The sequence below is a fragment of the Puma concolor genome, chromosome E4, assembly GCF_028749965.1.
Source record: "Puma concolor isolate L17-30 chromosome E4, mPumCon1.1.hap2, whole genome shotgun sequence".
NCBI lineage: Eukaryota > Metazoa > Chordata > Mammalia > Carnivora > Felidae > Puma > Puma concolor.
In genome coordinates this window covers 3,268,847-3,288,882 of record NC_141683.1, presented here as the reverse complement: position 1 = coordinate 3,288,882, position 20,036 = coordinate 3,268,847, and the positions used below count along the sequence as shown (strand labels likewise).

At 43.8% G+C, this 20,036-nt stretch overlaps 1 long non-coding RNA gene across 1 annotated transcript; it reads right to left on the bottom strand.

The window, feature by feature from the left end:
* Positions 1–5,848: 5,848 nt before the first annotated feature.
* Positions 5,849–7,220, bottom strand: LOC147572242 (uncharacterized). The gene is made up of 2 exons (XR_015246451.1): positions 6,954–7,220; positions 5,849–6,621 (listed from the first exon to the last, which is right to left on the bottom strand). It is a non-coding gene; the product is annotated as an uncharacterized LOC147572242 (long non-coding RNA).
* Between the last annotated feature and the right edge of the window lie 12,816 nt (positions 7,221–20,036).

Here is a 20,036-nt window from a genome sequence, read left to right as displayed (position 1 = left end):
TTTTCCTATTTGTATGGGAAACATGTTCTCGGAGAGTGGTTCCAAAATGTATGAGAGGCAGCTGTGTGTCCAGATACTTAACATATAATGAATAATCTCATCCTTTAAGCTTTTTATTCTTTAATGTCTACATTCATCTTCCAGAGGCAAACATCAGAACTGTTAAATAAGAAAATTTAACTTCATACATTTGAGCAATAATTTCTTTATTAAATGACCCATGAATCACGCATCACCCCAGCTAGCACACAGGTAGGCACTTTGAGAAGTTGTACAAATGGAAGGTTTTTACAGAGGGAGGGTGGGGCCAGGGGGTTGGTAGCAAAGGAGAAGGGTTGTTCCAGGATTCAAGCCTGTTTTCTTGTGGGAAGAGCAAGGAGTCTTATCCTGCACATGACCTTGTCTTCCTTAGGGGGTTGGAGAGGTGCCAGGTGACAGATCAGTGGTACTAATGGAAAGAAAAATTTCCTGCCTGACTCATTTAGGCTATATTTCTGGGGTCACTGAAATTAGTTAGATGGGGTATGAAGCCCCAGGGAGGGAACTCAACTGATGACATCATTTTGGGTCTACGATTTTCTTTTTCTAACAGGATGTGGCTCAAGGGCATGTATCTTCATCGTCTTGTCCCCCCACCAGCAGGATCTGTCCTTGGTTCCCTGCTGGCTGGTCTGCTTGGGACAGAGAGGGGGATGCGACTTCTGCTCTGGTTCAGTCCCATCCTCAGCCAGGTGTTTTGTATTTCAGTTTGGAGACTGGGCCTTCGCCTCAGCAGATGGAACCTCTTAGTCGGGGACAAGGTGTGTTCCTGTCCCTTCCCCCACTGCCCCTCCCCCCAGCTGCAGAGTGGCTCACTGTGCCCTGAGGTAGTGGGGCTCCCTGCCCTTCCCACACCCAGTGAAGGCTCCTTTGTGTGTGGGGGATGGTGGCCTTCCTGCCCTTCTCAGGAGGGAGCTGCTCAGAGGCCTCAGGCTTGTACCACCAGAAGGCAGTTCTCTGGTCTGTGTCCTGGATGCCAGTCTGTCGGGAGCCCCTGGCCAAGTCGACGGGAAAAGCCTAGGGATACAGCAAATTTCTGGGACTCATGCTAGCCTTCAGTCATTTGTCAACACTTATAGCTGAAGTAATCTTTCTGGTTTGTAGAGACTCTGGCATCTGTCCTATGTAAGTGAAAGGGCGGGCCTACGCCAGCCGACTCCATCTTGTTCTGTGTCCTTCACCTTGACCACACCTCCTCCCCTTGAGTAACCCCCCCCTCACCTGCCTAACAGGACTCGGACCCTTCCCCAGGACCCTTCCCCAGCCAATTGGCTGAGGCCATAGCCATTACCTCACCAACTGCCCCAGGCCCCAATAAAACCTTTGTCCTTTTGAAACTCGCTCTCTTTCCCTGGTATCTCACCGCTGCGTCGGTGCAGGTAGGGGATTGAGCTCGAGCTAGCTCGAATAAAGGCTCTTTGCTTTTGCATCGGACTCGGCTCCCTAGTGGTCTTTGGGGATCACGAATTCTGGGCATAACATAAGCAAGGGTTTGCATGCCATATTTCCTTGGAGGCACCTGTATTTCCCTAGATTTTACATTAACAAGCTGCCCTGATCCTCAGCTCTGTAATGTAATGAGGCTTTGGGGCGATGGTGGGGTGTTCATGGGTTCAGAGCCAACAGCCAAGAACGAATTCTTGAAGACGTCTTTGGTGCAAAAAGGTGATTTCATTAAAGTAGGGGGACAGGACTCATGGGTGGGAAGAGCTGCCCCAGACCCTGTGGAGAGACTGGTTATATATTTGGGAGCTGGGGGAGATAAAGTGGAGGGGATGTTTCCAATGAGATTGTCATATGCTAAAGAACAACTCACAGGATACTGGAGGCCTAGCTATTGGCAAGCTTAGGTTGTTTTCCTTCTAGCAAAGAATTAGCATTAAGACAGTAGGCAGTTCCTGGAGAACTGTTTTACTTGGCCTGCCTCAAGTATTTGTCAATGGGCTGCAGGTCATAGAGGAAATTTAATTTCACCTGCCATTTCCTTCTTGCCTTTGTTCCCCTTATCACTATGAAGGGTGATGTTGGGGCTCCAGGAAACTGAGTCTATAGGTTTCTGGAGATGAGGCTATTGATAAGACTGTCTTTTTCTTGCAACTCACTAAGATATTTGTAAATTGATGGAGACTCATGTTCTACAGGATTGTGATCTCTATCAGTTAACCATTTGTTTTCCCCCTTTCCTTTGTTCTTGGGCAGCCAGGGGTGCCTGAGGAATGTCACACACATCCCACCTGTAGTTTGGGGGTGGGGGTTGCTGATTGCTGCCTGTCAGCTTTCTTTATGCTCCCTGGTGATAATGGATTCAACAAGTTATTTTGATCATGCAGCTTTTCAAAATCTTGAGTCTTTGGAATGAGTTTTTTCTTTCTATGTTACAATGAAAACTTTCCCCACAACTATTTTCCTCCTTACATTAGCCTGAGATTATATCCATTTACTGGTCAACCAAGAAATAACAAGACACATAGCCCAAACACATTATCCAGATGATATAAAGCACCAAGAAATATTGAAGAGCCTGTAAACACTCTAGGACACCATAAAGTAGTTCAGCATGTCTAGCAGAGGCCAGTTCATGATAAGACAACCACGGAACATTCTAGCAGGAATACTAAGAAGAGAATCTGGGAACACGATTCCAGAACACTCTATTAACTCCGTGTGTTACAAATTCTCATAATTTCTTATTACAAGTAATGGGAGATTTGCACTAGGATCTTTTGTGTGAACTTCATGATTATTAGCATATGGCTTATTCTAAAGAAAATTGTGTAAGATTTGAAAGGGCGGGCCTACGCCAGCCGACTCCATCTTGTTCTGTGTCCTTCACCTTGACCACACCTCCTCCCCTTGAGTAACCCCCCCTCACCTGCCTAACAGGACTCGACCCTTCCCCAGGACCCTTCCCCAGCCAATCGGCTGAGGCCATAGCCATTACCTCACCAACTGCCCCAGGCCCCAATAAAACCTTTGTCCTTTTGAAACTCGCCCTCTTTCCCTGGTATCTCACCGCTGCGTCGGTGCAGGTAAGGGATTGAGCTCGAGCTAGCTCGAATAAAGGCTCTTTGCTTTTGCATCGGACTCGGCTCCCTAGTGGTCTTTGGGGATCATGAATTCTGGGCATAACAAGATTCTCATTTCATCAAGTATGATTACAACTAATGCTTTCTTAAACTTAAAAAAAATTTATGTCGATATCTCCATAATTTTTAGGAATAATTCTATGCCTGGACCAAATTATTCAATCATTCAGAAATACTCATTGAGCTCCTATCACTTGCAAGCCCTGTCTTAGATATTGGGGATCTATTAGAAGTCGGGTGCATATGTAACACCCTAAGATCTTAGTTCCTCTTCCCTAACCATCCTCTTTCTTTTTCTTTTCTTTTCTTTATCTTCCCCATAGTGAGAACACTCTGGATGTACTCTCTTGGAAATTTTCATGTATAAAATTTCTCTGTCTTTTGCGTACAGGTTTCTTCCTCATCCTTGCCTCTCTGGTGTTGCAAATAGATTTTAATTGTTTCAAGCTTGATTCCCAGATGTTACTGTCCAGGACAAAAAAAGAGGATCTCTTTCCCCTGATTAACTGTAAGAATCCATCTTCTAGTGACTTGGTCACCTAGAGCCAGTGCCTGGCTCTGAACCATCACTCTGAATGAAGACAACTGGCATCTCTTTGATGATTTAGCTGAACTCATGTCACCTGTCCATCCTTCAACCTGTCACATCGGCAAGGGTGCTTTCTCCTAATTGACTCAAGGAGATCGTAGTCAGGGCTGTGAATGAGGATAGTGTCAACCAACAAAAAACCACATGGTGGCCATGTGAGGGTAACAAAGTGGACAAGAACAAAGAGAAGAAGTAACTAGTCTAATTCAAATGAGAATACAGAAGTCCTGTGATTTGCGTGCCCCCATCCTGTATTTTTCATCTTTGCCACCTCTTCCATCTCAACTTAATTTTCCAGAAGGTCCATATGAGCAGCAGTGAGAGCCTACACTTGGTCCCTCTGGATGTTCTCCTGCCCTGAGCCCTTTCTTTAAGCCCTTAACAAATTAGAACTTGTGCCTTTTCTCAAGTTGAATCGAAATAAGCTGCTACACTAGGGAAGCAGATAGAAACAACAATGAAAACCATAATCAAATAGGAAAGCAAAACTTTTAAGCTCCAAATACAGTGATGATCTTTTCTTCCCAGGCTACTTTCCACTCAAAATGTCCCTTCTGCATGATCGGGGCTTGAGAATGATTTGTGCAGTTAGTTAAAACACTAGAGTAACTGAAGTCCAACCATGGGGACATCTGCACTAGCACTGCCATTGAAACAATCAGTCACAAAGATCCATCTTCAATATCTACGGAGGCTGTCTGTGCTAATGGACACACCTAGTGACATTGATTTGTAACCCCCAGATCCACCAGCTCACTGCTACTCATAATGAATGGCAGGGCGAGTGCTCTGATATGTGTCACCCATCGCATGTGTCCTGTGAGGCTGAACAAGTTGCTGCTCTGCATTTCCATGGTAAGTCCCACAATGTAAACACGTGTCCTTTTCATCGTCTATTTGGTGCCACATTTTCTGCATTTACATGCACTCTCCTGGTGATTTCAGTGTTTCAAAAGGCCCTGAAGCCCAGAGCTGCAGGGCTGACTGGTGTTCCTAAGCACAAGAAGGTGAGATGAACCTCACTGACAAAACTCCTGTGCAGGTAGGTCCTGCTCAGGCTCGCGATGCAGAGTCTTGTGCCTTTGAGTTCAGTGGTAATGAGTCAACAATGCGGTAAATCCAGGAAAAGGAAAAGGAAATTCTTGATGTCTATGTGGAGCTGACTCAGAAAGCGCTAGAGTAACATCTAGAATGCCATGATGATGCCACAAAAAAGGGGCTAAATACAAGGATTCAGAAGATGATGATTTCTAGTTTGTTTCTAAAAGCATCGTGGGCAGCATAGTTGTGAGGTTGAAAGATGAAGACACTGGTGATGACAGTAACCAGGCCTGGAAATGTCACACACTTCTGAGCTGGTATTTCACTATAGGGAAATAGAGCATACAATATTATTTGGGGAAAAAAACGTGTATATATATACATACTGTCTTAAAACAAAAAGACACATGAAACAAGGCTGTGTATGTATCAGTGGGCAAGTGTTGTGAGCAGAGGTTTCAAAGATCGGAACCCTGTATTTCCCCCAGGAGCAACGGCTCATGTGGCTGACTCCGTGTCCTCAGAGACTGTGACACAGCAGACACGAATGTGAGGATGCTCTGTATGCCCTCTCCCTCCCGGACCCCCGTTCATTCCTGAGCACAACACTCTTACTGGCTTTTCTGGACCCACTCGTTTCCCTCCAGGGACTTACTCTCACTGCTACCTCTCAGGCACCACATTTATGCACCTGTGAATCCCCTGCTGGTTTTGCTAAAATGCAAATTGTGATGCAGTGAACCTCAGCTGAGACCAAGCCCCTATATTGCCAACAAGCCCCAAGGTGACGTCTCTGCTGCTGTCCTGAGGGCCTCAAACAGCCAGGACCTGCATCTGCCCTCCTCCTTTCATCCACAACAGGTCCACTCCAACAGGTGTCTGTGTTTAAATAATAGAAATATCCACAGACAAAACTGTATTCTCCTCAGAGGCTCAGAGATGTTACCAAGGAACCATAACAGTATCAAGTCTCCAGACAAAGTGAAAAGACTTTCAACAAGAAGAACATCAAACGTCTCAACTACAAACACGTAGTCGTACTACGTCGTGCGTTTGTCAGGAGGCGAAAGAAGAAAAAACTATGAAATTGGCATCAATTCAACACAGACTTTTATTGAGGACATATTCCATGCAGGTGAGACTCCTTGTCAAGGATGCAAATATTAAAAAGACATGGGCTTTGCACTCAAGAGACCTAGGAATTGGAAGGAAAAAAGGATGTAAACGTGGGGCAAAAAGGATGGGAAGTGAGACGCAGATTATCCACAGTGCAGGTTAAAGTGGCAGAAATTCACACCAGGCAGAGACCGCTTCCTCTTGTGGATCAGGGAAGGCTCCCTGGAGGAAGTGACACAGATGCCTATGACCCACGGAGGTACTTGGACTTCATTTTACTCTGAGATAAATTACAGATTTAAGCCCCAGCATCACATCAGAACAAGAAATCTTGCTAAATTACACTTAACTCATCTTGACAACCCATCATCGAGCAGAGAGAAAAGACAAAAGTTGTGCACAGAGACTTGCAAATCCATCACCACTGAGCTGGGTTTAAGTATGTCCTGACTCCTGGGCTGCCGGGATCTTGCTCTAAAGGGAGGCCAGTGAACCGATGTCTCCAGTGTGTTTTCCTGGGAAGATCAAATTGGAAATTGCTCTGCAGCGGGTGTAGGTGAGGACAGCAGGGAGAGGGGCACGGGGAGGTGGAGGGTTGAGGACACAGAGGAAGGTAAGGAGACACATGGGAAAGAGCAGGAAGGTGGTTCCAGACTTACTGACGCTTCCAGAGCCAGAACGCAAGACCTGCCAGAAGCACCAGGGGCACGACCACCGCCAGGAAGACCAAGCCCACGGGACGGTGCTGCTCTGTGGGTTTGGTGCAGACGGTGTCAATTCCCATCCATCTTGGGTTCAACTGCACCTTCCTGGTCCTTTTTGCTCCTGTCACCCTCTGCCTCACCAACCACCCTTCCTCCTTCTCGTTTCCCATCCCTGCTCAGAGATGGACACTTCACCAAACACTCTGCTTCCTCCCACATCTGTAGGACCCTCACCCTCAGCTCTCCATCTCTTGCGTTATTAATTTTATGTCCTTTATGATCTGGAGTCCCTAGAATCCCAAATGTTTCATCTCACTCTCCTGTTCTGCTTCAGGACCACTCACCCCCTTTCCCAGCTGGACCCCTACCCTTTCTCACCCCAGTAGAGGACCATGTCCTGGCCTCCTAGACTGCTGTGTCTCACTCGGCAAGACAGGCCAGCTGCCTCCCTGGCTTCCACGTCCAAGGACGTCTGAAGATACCATGTCCCGTCAGCATGGGGCAAGACTTCGCCTCGTCGGGTGCCCTGGTGGTCCTGGTCACCCCGCATCCACGTCACCCACACTGGCTTTGTGTAGAAGCCAGAGACATGGCACATGAGGAGCAGACAGCCAGATCCCGTACTTCGGCCAGTGGACAGCCAGGCCTCTGGCCTCACTGCAGAGACAGGACAGGCATTCTCAGACTGAGAGGGTAGGTCTTCACATCACATTAGAAATACACATCTTTCCACCTCTAGGAACCTGTCACCATCATCCCCTGACTCTCTTGGCCCCTACTCCACCAAATTTGAGAATATGGTGCAAATTTATGAGTGCACGGAGAGATAATGCTTGGAGAGAGGGAGCAGGACTGACCTTGTCGCTGAAGGTCTGCCTTCCCTGCCTCAAGAAGACCCAAGAGGAAACGGGGGCAGATGTCACTAATATTTGCTTGTATTTGTAAGTTGACCATGTGGTACTGGTTGAATAGTTTGGAGACCTGCTGAGCTCTCCTTCCTCCCTTTGGAGATGGCCACCATGACGTGTTCTGGAAGCTCACGAGATCAGATCCTTGATACGCTATCTGCATGAAGCCTGTTGATGCCTCTCCAAAGTGAGAATCGCAGCCTCCTGCCAGCTGTACCTGAAAGGGATCTGGGAAGAGAGAATGTGAGTTACAGGAAAGGGAGAGGGAAAGAGATGAAAGGAGATGAGTGGAAGCAAAGGACGGAGGAAGCAGAGGAGAAGTTGAGGGCATTGGACAGAATGGAACAAAGTTTGGTTTGAGTGGAGACTCAGAGGGGAAGTGGTGGTCGCTGGAGGCAGAAGAAAGGTAAATTACTGAGAAAGGAACACATGCTGAAGGAGAAACAGGAAGGATGTGGGCAGAGAACAAGGAAGGGCTCCACAGGGGAGCTGTGGTAAAATCATCAAGGGTGAGGGAGAGGCAGTGGGCAGAGGGAACACATAGACAAATGTCTGTGATGGGACTGAATGGGGAGAAAAGCACATTTCAAGGATCAGTCACAGAGTGAGGAAGAAGAGAGTCTCTGGCTGGAGGCCAGGGAATGGGGTGGTCATGGGAGACTCTGGTGAGAGACAGGAGAACACAGCCTGATGTCAAGGAGAGGAGGGGAAATAGCAGAAGGCGTGAAGCTTTTCAAGTTCGGGGTCTGGCTTCTGCCTCCTGAACACACGGGTGTGATTCTGTTTTATGATGGGGAGTTGAGAGGTTCACCAGCCAGGGGAGGCTCTTTCCTGGAGGAAGAAGGAATTCATGGCGACACACACAGCGACCACCTCCATCCCACCTGTCCTGAGGGACCCGAGCTCACATTCAAGCTGCCATTGACTGGCATGGTCCTGAAATACCAGAGGAAATCTCGTGAAGAATGTGTGAAATGACTTTTCTTGTTCCATTAGCTCCTCATTGCTGAAATTTCCCCTGGACCATGGCCACAGAAAAATGAAAGCGCCTGTCTTGCTGTCCCAGCCACGAGTCTGCAGTTCATCCAGCCAAGCTGAGCCCTGATTCTGTGTCCACGAAGGGTTGCAAAAGGATGTTGTCAGGATGGTTCGAAAAGAGATTGGCTCTTGGAAGTCTGTGCCAGAAGAACAGATAGACATTGGGAAGGAGAGAGAATGCCAAAGAAAGTTGCCAGGGAGGGGCCCAAAAATCTAGAGGACAGGGAGCCGTACTTGTCTCAGGAGACATGTGCTGCCCCGGAGCCCCAAGCTTCATCCCCATCCTTCAGAAATGGGATCAGGAATGTTCAAGAACAAACAAGGCTGACATCCCTCACTCCCCAGGAATGTGCTTGGGAACCCACACCACAAGTGCACACACACACAGAGAGATAAATGCACATATGTACACACACACACACACACACTCAGAGTTGCCTGTGTATGCACAAACATAGACACGTATACAAAGAGCCATACAGACACACACAGAGACATGCAAACAGGCACCTATATGCACATGCTCATACCTACTAACACTTACATGCAGACGCACATGTGCACACACGCAAACACACATGACTCACATGAGCACACACGGGTATGCATATGTACGCATGCATGCTTGTGCTCCCACAGGGCGTGCCCAGAGTCCTCACCATTGTCAGTGTCACCACCTGGGACAAGAACCGTGAGCAACAGCAGTTGCAACAATAGCATCTTATGTGCAGATGTTCTTTCTTTCTCTCGGAAAGTGGGTCTTTGGCGTCTGTTCTCACAAACCTCCCCACATGCAGCCCCTCTCTTCTGACTTCCTTCTCAACACACACACCTTCCCTGAGTCTCCACGACAATGCAAATGGACTCCACCCTCAACCCTGGACACCTACTCAGACTCTCACTTCCCCTCCGGGTCTGACCCTCCTCTCCCGCTTCCAGCTTCTCCCTGTCACCAACCTCCATTCTGTTTCCCGAGGTCCTAACTCAGGTGCTGGGGACCAAGTCTTGGGTGGCATGGAAAAGTGACCCTACCTCTCGTGCCTTTTCTCCTCATCCAGACAGTAACCCATGAAAACACACAGTTCCCCAGCACCCAGCCCTGAAGTCGGCTGTCACCCTGTCCCTCATGCCCTTGGGACACTCCCCATGGACATCCTTCATGTCTCACCCCATGCTAGCTCATTCACATCTCTACTTCTCACTGCTTGTGCTAAAAAATAAAATCAACCAGATGAATTTGAAGGTCACCTTCCCCTAATTGGGAAGGTAGGGGTCTAATCATGAAAATGACCACACCTCTTGGAGGATGGAGAGGATCCATGTGAGAGAGGACCTCACTGTGATGAACAGAGAATTCCTCACTGACGGGGGAAGACTTACATTTCTGGGGGAAGTTGGACTGCACTTAGGTTAGGTTAAACAACGTTTGGGGAGTTGGCCTGCCCAAGGCACCATTTTGAGTCCATGGGTTTCTTTTAACACTTACTCTATTTCCAAATTTCGCCATGATTGCCTGTGTAACAGTATCAACAACCACCAGTTCACCATTATTTTAGGGGAGAATCAGTTGCCATCAGAGAGACCACAGGACATTGAAACATCTGAAGAACCCCCTCAGTCGGACTTGCATTAATGTATATTCACTCAACAAACAGTCACTTAACAGCTTCCTGGATCCAAGCACCTTGCTACATTCATGAAACTATAGTGTTCATGGGGTGCCTGTGGGCTTACTTGGTTGAGCATCCGACTTTGGCTCAGGTCATGATCTTACAGTTTGTGGATTCAAGCCCTGCATCAGGCTGTGTGACAGCTCAGAGCCTGAAACCTGCTTCAGATTCTGTGTCTCACTCTGTCTCTCTGGCCCTCCCCTCCTCATGCTTTGTCTCTCTCAAAGATCTCTCTCGCTTACTCTGTCTCTCTCTCAAAAATAAATAAACATTAAATTAAAAAAAATAAGGTAAGAAAATACAGTGTTCATCATGCAATCACTTTATTCAAGGAGCTTTTAGTCTCTTTGGGAAGAAAAACACATAAACCATGAACTATTCATTTTGGTGTGCTGAGTTAGTGTTCCTTTGGTTGTTGTTGTTGTTTTTTTTTAATTTCCAGTATAGTTAACATACAGTGTTATATTAAGTGTACAATATAGTGATTCAGCACTTCTATACATTACCCAGTGCTCATCAATATATGGGTAATTCTAATCCCCTTCACCTACTCCACCCATTGCCTACCCACCTCCCCTCTGGTAACCAGCAGTGAGTTCTCTATAGCTATGAGTCTGGGGGGGGGGGGTTGTGTCTCTTATTTGTTTGCTCATTTGCTTTGTTTCTTAAATTCCACCTATGAGTGAAATCAAATGGTATTATGTCTTTCTCTGACTAACTAATTCCAGTGACCATCATACCTCTTGATCCATCCATGTGGTTGCATGGCAAGATTTCAGTCCTTTTTATGGCTAGTCATATCCCATTGCATGAACAGACATCTTATTTGTCCATTCATCTATCCGTGGACACTTGGGCAGCTACCACATCTTGGTTATTGTAAATAATGCTGCAATAATCATGTGGGTGCATGTATCTTTTCAAAATGCTGTCTTCATAAATACCCAGCAGTAGAATTAATGGATCATATGGTAATTCTGTTTTTAAGTTTTTGAGGAACCCCCATGCTGTTTTCCACAGTGGCAGCACCATTGGCATTCCCACCAACAGTGTTCAGGACCTCCTTTTTCTCCACATCTTCTCCAACACTTGTTTCTTGTGTGTTTGGATTTAGCCACTCTGACTGGCGTGAGGTGACAGCTCATTGTGGTTTTGATTTGCATTTCCCTGATGATCAGTGATGGGGAGCATCTTTCCAATATCTGTTAGCCATCTGAATGCCTTTTTCAGAGAAATTTATATTCATGTCTTTTGATTAGTTGTCCTTTTGCTGTTAAGTTGTACAAGTTCTTTATATAATATGGATACTAATCCTTTATCAGATATGTTATTTGTTAATATCTGCTCCCATTCCATAGGCTGCCTTTTAGTTTTGTTGATTGTTTCCTGTGTTGTGCAGAAGCTTTTTATCTTGATGTAGTGTCAATAGCTTCTTTTTCCTTTTGTTTCCCTTGTTTCCAGAGACATATCTAGAAATAAGTTTCTGTGTCCTATGTCAGAGACATTACTGCCTGGGATCTCCTAGGATGTGTATGATTTCAGGTCTTACATTCAAGTCCAATCCACTTTGAGTTCTTTTTTGTGTATGGTGTAAGAAAGTTGTCTAGTTTCTGTCTTTTACATGTAGCTGTCCCATTTTCCCAACACCATTTGTTGAAGAGACTTTCTTTTTCCCATTGCATATTCTTGCTTTCTTTGTCAAAGGTTAATTGACCATAAGATTGTTGGTTTATTTCTGGGCTCTCTAGTCTCTTCCATTGGTCTCTGTGTCTACTTTTGTCCCAATACCATACTGTTTTGATTACAGCTTTGTAGGATAACTTGATATCTGGAATTGTGATACCTCCAGCTTTGTTTTTTTTCCTTTTTCTCTCATGATTGCTTTGGCCATACAGAGTCTTTGGTGGTGGCATAAAATTTTATGATTGCTTGTTTTAGTTTTGTGAAAAGTGCTATTGGTATTTTGAGAGGCATTGCACTAAATCTGTAGGTCACTTTGGGTAATATATCCATGTTCCCAATATTTGTTTTTCCATTCCATGAGCCTGGAATATCTTTCCCTTTCTTTGTGTTACCTTCAATTGTTTCATCAATGTGTTATAGTTTTCAGAGTACAGGTCTTTCACCTCTTTGGCTAAGTGTATTTCTAGGTATGTTATTATTTTTGGTGCAACTGTAAATGGGATGGTTTGCTTAATTTCTCTTTCTGCTGCTTCATTATCTTTGTATAGAAATGCAAAGGACTTCCCCATACTGATTTTGTATCCTGTGACCTTACTGAATTCATGTATTGGTTCTTGTTGTTTTTTGGGGGGAGGCGTCTTTAGGGTTTCTATATATATAGTATTGTGTCATCTGCAAATCGTGAATATTTTTCTTCTTGGCCCATTTGGATGCCTTTTGGTCTTTCTCTTGTATGATTGCTGTGGCTGACACTTCAACTATTATGTTGAATGAAAGTGGTGACAGTTGTTAGTGGACATCCTTATCTTCTTCCTGACTTTAGGGGAAATGCTCTCAATTTTTCACCATTAAGTATGATGTTAGCTGTGGGCCTGTTACATACGATCGTTATTATGTTGACTTATATTACATCTACATCTATGTTGTTGAAGGATTTTATCATCAATAGATGTTGTGCTGCGTCAGATGCTTTTTCTGCATTTATTGAAATGATCATACAGTTTTTATCCTTTCTCATGATGTCATATATCGTGTTGATTCATTAGTGAATACTGAATGACACTTGTACAGCAAGAATAAATTTCACGTGATCATGAGGAATGAATTTTTAATATATTGTTGGATTTGGTTTGCTAATATTTTGTGATGGATTTTGGGTCTTTGTTCATCAGAAGTGTTGACCTGTAGTTCTCTCTTTTTGTGGTGTCTTTATCTGCTTTTGGTATCAGGGTAATGCTGGCCTCATGGAATTAATTTGGAAGCTTTCCTTCCTCTCCTATTTTTTGGAATAGTTGAGAAGAATAGATATTATTTCTTCTTTAAATTTTTGGTAGAATTTTCCTGTGAAGCTGTTGTTCCTGGACTTTTGTTTGTTCAGAATTTTCTCTCTACTGATTCAATTTCATTGCTGGTAACTGGTCTGCTCAAATTTTCTATTTATTCCCACTTCATTTGGGGGGATTATGTGTTTCTAGGAATCTATCCATTACTTCTAGGTTGTCCAGTTGGAGGCCTATAATTTTTCATAAAATTCTCTTAAAATCCTTTGTATTTCAGTGGTGTCACTTATTGTTTCCCCTCTTCATTTCTGATCTTGTGTATTTGACTTTTCTCTATTGCTTGCTCTTTTTTTTTAATGTATCTGGCTAAATATTTATCAACTTTCAATATTTTAAAGAACCACCTCCTGGCTTCGTTGATCTGTTCTTCTGTTGAGTTGTTTTTTTTTTTTTAATTCTATATCGTGTATTCCTGTTCTAATCTTTATTTTTCCTTCTACTGATTTTTGGTTTTATTTGTTCTTCTTTTTCTATCTCCTTTAGTTGTATGATTAGGTTGTTTATTTGATATTTATCTTGCTTCTTTAGAGTGATCTGTATTGCTATGAACTTTCCTCTTAAAACTGCCTTTGCTGTATCCTCAAATCTTGGGCCATTGTGTTTTCATTTTCCTTTGTCTCCATGTGTTTTTTTAAATTTCTTCTCTGATTTCTTGTTTGACCCATTCATTCTTCAGTAGCCTGTTATTTAACCTCCATGTATTTTATGCTCTTTCCAGATTTTTTTTCTTGAGGTTCATGTGTAGTTTCATATTGTTTTTTGTCAGAAAAACATGCTTAGTATGACTTTGATCTTTTTTAATTTATTGAGACTTCTTTTGTTGTGTAATATGTGATTTATTCTGGAGAATTTCAGGTGTGTACTTGAAGCATTGTGTATTCTGTTGTTTTTGGATGGAATGTTCTGAATATATCATTTAGATCTATCAGATCCAAGGTGTCATTCAAAGCCATTGCTTCTTTGTTGAATTTCTGCCTGGATGGTCTGTCCATCATTGTCAGTGGGGTGTTAAAGTCTCCTACTATTATTGTATTACTATGGATTACTTCCTTTATTTTTGTTACTAGCTGCTTTATGTATTTGGGTGCCTCCATGTAGGGTGCAGAAATATTTACAATTGTTATATTTCTTGTTGGATTGTTCCTTTAGTAGTATATAGTGTCTCTCTTCGTCACTTGGTACAGTTTTTATTTTAGACTATTCTGTGTGATACAAGTATTGCTACCCTGGCTTTCATTTCACATCCATTTGCTAGATAAATTCTTCTCCATCCCTTCACTTTGAATCTGCGTGTGTCTTTACATCTGAAATGAGTCTTTTGAAAGCAGCATAGAGTGGACTTGGGGAAGATGGCGACGTAGGAGGACGCTGGGCTCACCACGCGTCCTGCTGATCACTTAGATTCCACCTACACCTGCCTAAATAACCCAGAAAACCGCCAGAGGATTAGCAGAACGGAGTCGCCGGAGCCAAGCGCAGACGAGAGGCCCACGGAAGAGTTTAGGAAGGGCGGCGAGGCGGTGCGCGCTCCACGGACTGGCGGGAGGGAGCCGGGGCGGAGGGGCGGCTCGCCGGCCAAGCAGAGCCCCTGAGTCTGGCTTGCAAAAAGCGGAGGGGCCTGATGGACTGTGTTCCGGCAGCAAGCGCGACTTAGCGTCTGGGAGGTCATAAGTTAACAGCTCTGCTCAGAAAGCGGGAAGGCTGGAGGACAAAGGGAAGGAGACCTGCTGAGCCCCCGGACGACAGAGCTCAGTTTGGTGGGGAACAAAGGCGCTCGCCAACGCCATCTCCCCCGCCCATCCCCCAGCCAAAATCCCAAAGAGAACCAGTTCCTGCCAGGGAACTTGCTTGCTCCGCGCAAACACCCAACTCTGCGCTTCTGCGGAGCCAAACCTCCGGCAGCGGATCTGACTCCCTCCCGCTGCCACAGGGCCCCTCCTGAAGTGGATCACCTAAGGAGAAGCGAGCTAAGCCTGCCCCTCCTGCCCCTGTGCACCTTGCCTACCCACCCCAGCTAAGACGTCAGATCCCCAGCATCACAAGCCTGGCAGTGTGCAAGTAGCCCAGACAGGCCACCCCACCCCACAGTGAATCCCGCCCCTAGGAGAGGGGAAGAGAAGGCACACACCAGTCTGACTGTGGCCCCAGCGGTGGGCTGGGGGCAGACATCAGGTCTGACTGCGGCTCCGCCCACCAACTCCAGTTATACACCACAGCACAGGGGAAGTGCCCTGCAGGTCCTCACCACACCAGGGACTATCCAAAATGACCAAGCGGAAGAATTCCCCTCAGAAGAATCTCCAGGAAATAACAACAGCTAATGAGCTGATCAAAAAGGATTTCAATAATATAACAGAAAGTGAATTTAGAATAATAGTCATAAAATTAATCGCTGGGCTTGAAAACAGTATAGCTGACAGCAGAGAATCTCTTGCTATAGAGATCAAGGGACTAAGGAACAGTCACGAGGAGCTGAAAAACACTTTAAACGAAATGCATAACAAAATGGAAACCACCACGGCTCGGATTGAAGAGGCAGAGGAGAGAATAGGTGAACTAGAAGATAAAGTTATGGAAAAAGAGGAAGCTGAGAAAAAGAGAGATAAAAAAATCCAGGAGTATGAGGGGAAAATTAGAGAACTAAGTGATACACTAAAAAGAAATAATATACGCATAATTGGTATCCCAGAGGAGGAAAAGAGAGGGAAAGGTGCTGAAGGGGTACTTGAAGAAATAATGGCTGAGAACTTCCCTGAACTGGGGAAGGAAAAAGGCATTGAAATCCAAGAGGCACAGAGAACTCCCTTCAGACGTAACTTGAATCAATCTGCACGACATATCATAGTGAAACTGGCAAAATACAAGGATAAAGAGAAAATTCTGAAAGCAGCAAGGGGTAAACGTGCCCTCACATATAAAGGGAGACCTGTAAGACTCGTGACTGATCTCTCTTTTGAAACTTGGCAGGCCAGAAAGAATTGGCACGAGATTTTCAGTGTGCTAGACAGAAAAAATATGCAGCCGAGAATCCTTTATCCAGCAAGTCTGTCATTAAGAATAGAAGGAGAGATAAAGGTCTTCCCAAACAAACAAAAACTGAAGGAATTTGTCACCACTAAACCAGCCCTACAAGAGATCCTAAGGGGGACCCTGTGAGACAAAGTACCAGAGACATCACTACAAGCATAAAACATACAGACATCACAATGACTCTAAACCCATATCTTTCTATAATAACACTGAATGTAAATGGATTAAATGCGCCAACCAAAAGACATAGGGTATCAGAATGGATAAAAAAACAAGACCCATCTATTTGCTGTCTACAAGAGACTCATTTTAGACCTGAGGACACCTTTAGATTGAGAGTGAGGGGATGGAGAACTATTTATCATGCTACTGGAAGCCAAAAGAAAGCTGGAGTAGCCATACTTATATCAGACAAACTAGACTTTAAATTAAAGGCTGTAACAAGAGATGAAGAAGGACATTATATAATAGTGACAGGGTCTATCCATCAGGAAGAGCTAACAATTATAAATGTCTATGCGCCGAATACCGGAGTGACCAAATATATAAAACAATTACTCATAAACATAAGCAACCTTATTGATAAGAATGTGGTAATTGCAGGGGACTTTTAACACCCCACTTACAGAAATGGATAGATCATCTAGACACACGGTCAATAAAGAAACAAGGGCCCTGAATGAGACATTGGATCAGATGGACTTGACAGATATATTTAGAACTCTGCATCCCAAAGCAACAGAATATACTTTCTTCTCGAGTGCACATGGAACATTCTCCAAGATAGATCATATACTGGGTCACAAAACAGCCCTTCATAAGTTTACAAGAATTGAAATCATACCATGCATACTTTCAGACCACAATGCTATGAAGCTTGAAATCAACCACAGAAAAAAGTCTGGAAAACCTCCAAAAGCATGGAGGTTAAAGAACACCCTACTAACGAATGAGTGGGTCAACCAGGCAATTAGAGAAGAAATTAAAAAATATATGGAAACAAACGAAAATGAAAATACAACAATCCAAACGCTTTGGGACGCAGCGAAGGCAGTCCTGAGAGGAAAATACATTGCAATCCAGGCCTATCTCAAGAAACAAGAAAAATCCCAAATACAAAATCTAACAGCACACCTAAAGGAAATAGAAGCAGAACAGCAAAGACAGCCTAAACCCAGCAGAAGAAGAGAAATAATAAAGATCAGAGCAGAAATAAACAATATAGAATCTAAAAAAACTGTAGAGCAGATAAACAAAACCAAGAGTTGGTTTTTTGAAAAAATAAACAAAATTGACAAACCTCTAGCCAGGCTTCTCAAAAAGAAAAGGGAGATGACCCAAATAGATAAAATCATGAATGAAAATGGAATTATTACAACCAATCCCTCAGAGATACAAACAATTATCAGGGAATACTATGAAAAATTATATGCCAACAAATTGGACAACCTGGAAGAAATGGACAAATTCCTGAACACCCACACTCTTCCAAAACTCAATCAGGAGGAAATAGAAAGCTTGAACAGACCCATAACCAGCGAAGAAATTGAATCGTTATCAAAAATCTCCCAACAAATAAGAGTCCAGGACCAGATGGCTTCCCAGGGGAGTTCTACCAGACGTTTAAAGCAGAGATAATACCTATCCTTCTCAAGCTATTCCAAGAAATAGAAAGGGAAGGAAAACTTCCAGACTCATTCTATGAAGCCAGTATTACTTTGATTCCCAAACCAGACAGAGACCCAGTAAAAAAAGAGAACTACAGGCCAATATCCCTGATGAATATGGATGCAAAAATTCTCAATAAGATACTAGCAAATCGAATTCAATGGCATATAAAAAGAATTATTCACCATGATCAAGTGGGATTCATTCCTGGGATGTAGGGCTAGTTCAACATTCGCAAATCAATCAACGTGATACATCACATTAACAAAAAAAAAAGAGAAAAACCATATGATCCTGTCAATCGATGCAGAAAAGGCCTTTGACAAAATCCAGCACCCTTTCTTAATAAAAACCCTTGAGAAAGTCGGGATAGAAGGAACATACTTAAAGATCATAAAAGCCATTTATGAAAAGCCCACAGCTAACATCATCCTCAACGGGGAAAAACTGAGAGCTTTTTCCCTGAGATCAGGAACACGACAGGGATGCCCACTCTCACCGCTGTTGTTTAACATAGTGCTGGAAGTTCTAGCATCAGCAATCAGACAACAAAAGGAAATCAAAGGCATCAAAATTGGCAAAGATGAAGTCAAGCTTTCGCTTTTTGCAGATGACATGATATTATACATGGAAAATCCGATAGACTCCACCAAAAGTCTACTAGAACTGATACATGAATTCAGCAAAGTTGCAGGATACAAAATCAATGTACAGAAATCAGTTGCATTCTTATACACTAATAATGAAGCAACAGAAAGACAAATAAAGAAACTGATCCCATTCACAATTGCACCAAGAAGCATAAAATACCTAGGAATAAATCTAACCAAAGATGTAAAGGATCTGTATGCTGAAAACTATAGAAAGCTTATGAAGGTAATTGAAGAAGATTTAAAGAAATGGAAAGACATTCCCTGCTCATGGATTGGAAGAATAAATATTGTCAAAATGTCAATACTACCCAAAGCTATCTACACATTCAATGCAATCCCAATCAAAATTGCACCAGCATTCTTCTCAAAACTAGAACAAGCAATCCTAAAATTCATATGGAACCACAAAAGGCCCCGAATAGCCAAAGTAATTTTGAAGAAGAAGACCAAAGCAGGAGGCATCACAATCCCAGATTTTAGCCTCTACTACAAAGCTGTCATCATCAAGACAGCATGGTATTGGCACAAAAACAGACACATAGACCAATGGAATAGAATAGAAACCCCAGAACTAGACCCACAAACGTATGGCCAACTAATCTTTGACAAAGCAGGAAAGAACATCCAATGGAAAAAAGACAGTCTCTTTAACAAATGGTGCTGGGAGAACTGGACAGCAACATGCAGAAGGTTGAAACTAGACCACTTTCTCACACCATTCACAAAAATAAACTCAAAATGGATAAAGGACCTGAATGTGAGACAGGAAACCATCAAAACCTTAGAGGAGAAAGCAGGAAAAGACCTCTCTGACCTCAGCCGTAGCAATGTCTTACTCGACACATCCCCAAAGGCAAGGGAATTAAAAGCAAAAGTGAATTACTGGGACCTTATGAAGATAAAAAGCTTCTGCACAGCAAAGGAAACAACCAACAAAACTAAAAGGCAACCAACGGAATGGGAAAAGATATTTGCAAATGACATATCGGACAAAGGGCTAGTATCCCAAATCTATAAAGAGCTCACCAAACTCCACACCCGAAAAGCAAATAACCCAGTGAAGAAATGGGCAGAAAACATGAATAGACACTTCTCTAAAGAAGACATCCGGATGGCCAACAGGCACATGAAAAGATGTTCAGCGTCGCTCCTTATCAGGGAAATACAAATCAAAACCACACTCAGGTATCACCTCACGCCAGTCAGAGTGGCCAAAATGAACAAATCAGGAGACTATAGATGCTGGAGAGGATGTGGAGAAACGGGAACCCTCTTGCACTGTTGGTGGGAATGCAAATTGGTGCAGCCGCTCTGGAAAGCAGTGTGGAGGTTCCTCAGAAAATTAAAAATAGACCTACCCTATGACCCAGCAATAGCACTGCTAGGAATTTATCCAAGGGACACAGGAGTACTGATGCATAGGGGCACTTGTACCCCAATGTTCATAGCAGCACTCTCAACAATAGCCAAA